We start from the raw sequence: 6201 nt of genomic DNA, 5'->3' as shown, positions 1-6201 counted from the left end.
GTTGTGAGCAATCTCTCGACTGCCATTCTGAGTTAGGGCCAGACATGAAAGGTGTCCAACCAGGCTTTTGCCTGGGACTGTCAATATGTGGTCTGAGGGCCTGTTGTACCTCGTGGGGTGTGCAGCACAGTTGTCATGGTAGTGTCTGCTGGTGCTGTTGAAGGGTAAGGTACTAAATGGGAAAATAGAGAAGTAATAAAACCTGGAGCTGAAGAGGAAGGTTACTGGCCAGCTGGCTTTGTAATTAATTGGTGTTTTGTTATGAGCAAGTATAGAGCTGTATGAACATATAATAACTACTTATTAGCTTGTTCTGTGAGCAAGTGAAGCCATAGGGAGTGCTGTAACCACCTGGGTCACATTAGGTTACTCCTTTGCTTTTATGGCCCCTTCAGAAAAAAAGGTGTGTCTGAAATATGACATGTTCTATATGTATCTGCTGTTTCCTTTGCAGTAAGAGATGAAAACAGAGATCTCTGCTTGCCAACTGCTCATAGTGGAGTGGAATTAACCCCTGAGCAGGGAGGGAGCTGTCACCTGGACTTTCCTCCTACCTGCTACTTGCAAACAGCTACTGTCTCCAGTCCTTTTCTAACTCTTTAATTTTGGTCCTTGTAGCATTTAAATAGGACTGAAAGCAGATTGATTGGACAGGTGGGAGATGGATTTAACACATTCAGAACAGTTAAATAAGCCTGTGGAGGTTGTGCATGCTGTTTCAGCTTTCTGTTTAACCTGTGCTTTGCAATGCTTGGCCAGTACTAACCATGAATTCCTTGTGCATGAAGATTGTAGCCCATTCTACAGTACATGCCAGCAGTTACTAATAAATGTATTAAGACTTTATATTTTTTAGTCTTTGCCTAGTTCTCAAATGCACTGGCTACAGGAGTGTATTTTTTGTCACTGTTGAAGAACTCCTGTTCTTGATGAGTTCCTGAGCACACTGGGCTGTGTATTTGTATGTATATACTTCTGAGAGACACTCTGCTCTACTGCTTAGATTTGTTGAAGGAACTTCCCTAGGTAATGTTCTTCTCAGCCTGCAGCTGGATAACATCCTGAATGCTCTCTGAGTTGGCTTTGGGGCAGGGATAGGTTACATGACCCCAGCTACTGCTCAGGTGTCCAGCACAGCTGCACACAGCTTAGCAAGGAGAGTGAGTAATGTACAAGTGTTTGATTCAGTTTTAGTATTAGAAAAATTTGAAGTCTCAGGAAAGCAGGCATCTGGAACCTTCCTTGTCAGCTGTGGTAGAGGAGCTGTGGGCTTTCTGTTGGTGCAGTGTCATTATCACTGCACAGCTTTGCTATCTCAGTGTGTAGGCAATGAAGTGTTGTGTTGGCCAAGCTCTTTGGTTTCCAGATGTATGGGAAATTAAAACCAATTTTGGCTCTTGTGAGCGATAAGGAGGAACATTTTTCTAGTGACCTTGGAGTTTCAGTTTTGTAAATTGGAATATGTGGTTTCTCAGCCAGGAGTTCCTTTGGCAGATGATGGCCTCCCATCGTGCTGCCTTGCTGCAAAAGGGTACCTGAGCTGGGATTGTCACTGCTCTGTGCTACATCTCTGGAAGCCCAGAGCTAGTTTTCACTTCAAATTTCTTATCACTTAAGTACTTGTAAACTTTGTGCTTGGAATTAGAGTTGGAAAGGTTCCCCACACATCTTCTATAAGGTAACGTAGTCCTTCCAGCCTTTGTACATCGAGATAGAATTTGTATTTTTCCTTGCTGGAGGAATGGGAGGGCTTCAGTGTTACATACACTGGCATGTTTTGGTCAGGCTCATGGTCTCAGTCAGTGATCCCAGCAGCTTGGCTTCCCTACCTTCTAATTCCATGATCCTAGTCCCATTATCCCCACGCTGGATCAGCCAGGTGATAATGTACTCATACAAATGTATGTGCTGCAAAAGACCTGTGAACTGTTATTTCCAAGTTTTTGTTCTGTGGATGGTTTTCTCATAGATGATCATTGAAATTTATGCCTTGCTAAGAGTTGCAATCAGTTCTCTCTTAAAGCTGTGGGTTTGTGACTGAGTAGCAAAACATTTTGAGAAAATATCCTTATTTTCTTAGAAAGCAGTGTAGGCTTGTGGCTAGAGATTTGCAACCAAATAACCTTCAAAAAGTGACTTCCCTCTGTAGCTCAGTCTGACCTTCTTAGTAAGGAAAAACTAAGTTCTTCTATCTCATAGTGAGAAATTGTGTGACCCTGGTACAACCCTTGAAGAAAGCAAAGGCAGAGATGAGGACAATGCTTGAACTCGGACAGGCAAAGTCAGGTGCTGGGCACAGGGGCAGGGTAAGACACTCTGCCTCTTCCCAGGGCTGGGCAGATGTGTTGACCCCTGCTAGACCGTACTTCTCAGCTCTTCAGTGCTCTGGGGGAAGAGGAGGGTTCTTTGTGCACCTCTGGGGACACGGAAACCTTGAAGGTAGTTCTGATGCTCCTGAAAAGAGCCAATTTTCAGTGGAGAAGTACCTTCACCAAGAAATGCCATAGGGTGGGAATATGGCATCGCTGACCTGAACCCTGCAATTTCTGCCCAGCACAGCACTCATGCATGTGCTGTGGGTGCATGAGAAAGAGCTGCTCCTGTGTGAGCTGATTGAGCACTGGGCCATGGATTAATTGGGTGCTCACATGAGCTGTCTGGAGGCTCGTTTGTCAATAGATTGAGTGCTTGTGCATGAAGTGATTGGAAGCTAAAGTACAAATAAATTGGGCACACATGCATGAGCCAATTGGGTACTAATGCATGAAGTTTTAGGGCATTGTGTATGCAATGATGGGCTGTTCATGCATAAAATTATTGTGTGCTCATGCATGAACTGATCAGGTGCCCATCATGCATGCCATGGCTCCTGCAATGTCTGCTCAGCCATTGCACCCTGACTGGGCTTTGTGTTTGCTGCTGGCTGGAAACACGTGGCCATCCTCCACACATCTCCCTCTGCCTCCAGTTCTGGCTGGCCAGCAAGCACAGAAATGTATTTTCTGCAGGAACTGGCCTAGAACAAACCCAAACCCAAACAAGCTTTTGGGCAGGAGATGACAACTGTGTGGCAGGCCATCAAAAAAGAGCTTTTATCTTCTCTATCCAAGGGAATTGACAGCTCTAAAAGATGACGTTGCTCTCGCCTGCCCATGGACACAGAGCACATATTTGCAGCCAGAGCTGACAAAGAGCTTGTGATGAAATCATGGGGTCGATGGTGTGCTGACCTGGCGTTTATATTCCATTAAATGAATTGAGTGCCTGCATGAGTCACTAGAAACCTGGACCCTGGTTTCTCCTGATTCCCAGGAGCCCCATGGCAGCCTTTTTGGGAAGGCAGTGGGTGTGTGGGGTTGAGAGCTCTTGATTTCCCAATGGAAGTACCTGTGCCCTCCCAAAACCACATTGTCTCACCAGTGCTCCCACTCTTCTGGCCAGTGGCACTGTATAGAGCTGGAGTTTCAAGAGGCAGGAGCTGAACTAACCTATGACTTCAAATAACTTCAACAGTAAAATGCTGGAAAATGTCCATCATCAGCAGGTACTGGAAGAAGTATGAGCAACTCTTTTTTTGAGCATCCAGTACTGGAAGTAGAGCTTCAACAAAGTGGAGCTGGAAGGAGCTGAAAATCAAAATAAGCCTATGTCCATCAGCTGGAGCAGTAGGAAGCCAGAACTGCCACACAAAAGCTGGAGTTTCAACAAGCTGGGCTTGAAATCACCTTCAACTGAAAACAAGCCAAAGCTATAAGAAGCTGCAGTGTTCAGTAACTGTAATTGAAATCACCTGAACAGAGCATCTCTCATCACAACTGTGCACGAGCTGGAGCTGCAGGACAGAGTCAGAGCTTTAGGGGTCAGCAACTGAAGTTAGCTGGGGCTTCCTGAGTAGTAACATGCTGGACCCTCTGTCAGGAAGAGCTGTAGGAAGCACCAGCATCTCTTATCCAGAGCATCCAGTCACTGGAGTGCCCATTTGCTGGAACTGTAACAAGCTGTGGTGTCCATCAGCCAGGGCTGCCTTCCAGCCCTGCTGATCAGAGGAGCATCTGCTATCCACAGCCTCTGTTAGCCAGGGCCAAAGGAGAAATGACAACAGGAACTCCTGTCCTGCTGGCACAGACCCTGCCAGAGCAGGGAATGGGAAGATATCAGGTGAGAGTTTCAGTGAACAAGTGCAGCCCTGTATTACCTGCATCAGTCCAAAAGGCACAGGGATCACCTCAGGGCCTCACCCCACATCCTCCTGCCCCAGCCAGGGAGTAGGGCAGGCTCTGAGGAACTGACACAAGGCAGCAGCTCATAGCTAAAACCTGAGGCTCTTATCTCTCTTCAAGTCGTGGTGCTTATCTGATGACAAATAAACTTCGGTTTGTAATGAAACAAGCAGCTCCTTCAGTGAAAGGGGAAAGGCACAACCCCAGCAGTGTGACATTAGATACTTTAAGCATGTCTGGTTAAGGGTCTTAAATTCTCTCTCTGTGGCCTTTCTAATTATATTTATACTTTCACTTGACACTGGGTGGCAGCAGCTCTATGAACACACTACTCAGCAATCCATTTCCTTCTCCTTTTCCTCCTCCTCCTCCTTCAATATTTTCACGGTTCAAGTACCAGAGCAATAAATTGGAAGTGCGTATCACTTTTTGACATTTCTATATATACTTATGCAGAATAATTAACAAGTTAGCTGTTGTCTTTCTTTCCTCTTAAAAAAGAGGAGAAAAGTTCATTTTCATAAAATTTCTGGCTCACGTGTTCCTTGAGGTGGTGAGGGGACTGAAAATGCCACTTCTCGTTTGACTTTTGCCTTGACTGCCTGATTGGCACACCCACAGTATTTCCCTTTCAAGCTGGTTTGTTTCCAGATCTTCTGCTTTCCCTGTTGCACTTCTTGGCTGCAAATAATGTGGGGTGTTTTGGAGGTTTTTTGTTTGGATGGTTTGTTTTTTTTATGCTGTACATCTATACATCAAATGCAAACAGCAGGTTTTAGGTTTTAGGCAGAAGGAACTTGAAAAATCATTAAGCCATTTTTTGGCCAGGGTGGGCTCATATCTGCAAACCTTCTCTAGGGGAAAGGGCCAGGAGAAAAGAAAAATCTATTTGCAAAACAGGTTAAAAAGAGTTAAAAACTGGAAGACAAAAGCTGTGCTTTTCTCCTGGCTGGGAAGACAGGCAGTTGCAGACAACAAAACACTTTTCACTGCTGTGTCATGGTAATGAAAAAGAGCCCAAGTCTCAGGTGTGGGGCCCTGTGGACTCCTGCCTTGGCTTTAAGGACAGCCAGAAGTAGTGATGTGCATAGGCTCACTGTAAAATAGGATTCGTTTTCTAATCCAGTGGTCACTCCTGGGCCTGGTGTCATTAGGACACGTCGGAGATGCCACCTGCTAAGGTGGAAACAGGCTTGGATTTTTGGTAGGCATCAGGCCCTGCATACAAAACCAGATGCAGCAGTTTCCTACAGTTGTCTTGTAACAGCTGCTCAAATAAATCCATGGTTTATAAAATTCAGTGTGACAATGCCTATTGGTAAGATTCTCACAAGCTCAACCAATAAACCCAACTGAATCTAATCAATTTGTAGCGAGCTCATTGCAAAATAGATCTTAGAGAGCTTGACATGGAGCCACAGCACATCAGGAGTCACAATGAGCTCACGTTTGGGAATTCTGCCAAAGGATGCACCTGACCCCTGAGTTAAATCCTGCTGCTGTCTTGCTGCTATCCCCAAGACAGACAGCTGGGCAGTATTTATGTGGCAAACAACAGCTAATGGGTTTACAAGAAAATAATTACCCACCTTTTCCGTGCCTGCTGTGCAGCTCAGTTTGCTTTGAACTTGTAACTCCGTGTCTGGCACCGTCTTGCACACGATGTACAGAAGAACCAAGCCCTCATCTCTCACCTTTGATTACAAGAACAGCACCACAACCATGGGAACCACATCCCTGAACATGGACATGCAGCCACTTCAGTGGTGAGAAATACAACTGAGAAACAAATTTCTGTACTGGGCATATTCTTGTGTGCATGTTGATTTACCCCTACTGGTTTAGCCCTGCATCAAGATGTAAAGAAATCAATCAGAAATAGTCAGATCCATGCCAGGAAACAAAACAACTGTGCAACATTCAGGCACAAGGAACTTAAGAGAGAAAGAGTGGCAGTCTTGTGCTGCCTTGCAAAAAGGGG

The sequence above is a fragment of the Sturnus vulgaris genome, chromosome 4 (assembly GCF_052056855.1).
Source record: "Sturnus vulgaris isolate bStuVul1 chromosome 4, bStuVul1.hap1, whole genome shotgun sequence".
Taxonomy (NCBI): domain Eukaryota; kingdom Metazoa; phylum Chordata; class Aves; order Passeriformes; family Sturnidae; genus Sturnus; species Sturnus vulgaris.
The sequence above is the reverse complement of the archived record's forward strand: the minus strand, read 5'-3'. Positions refer to the sequence as shown.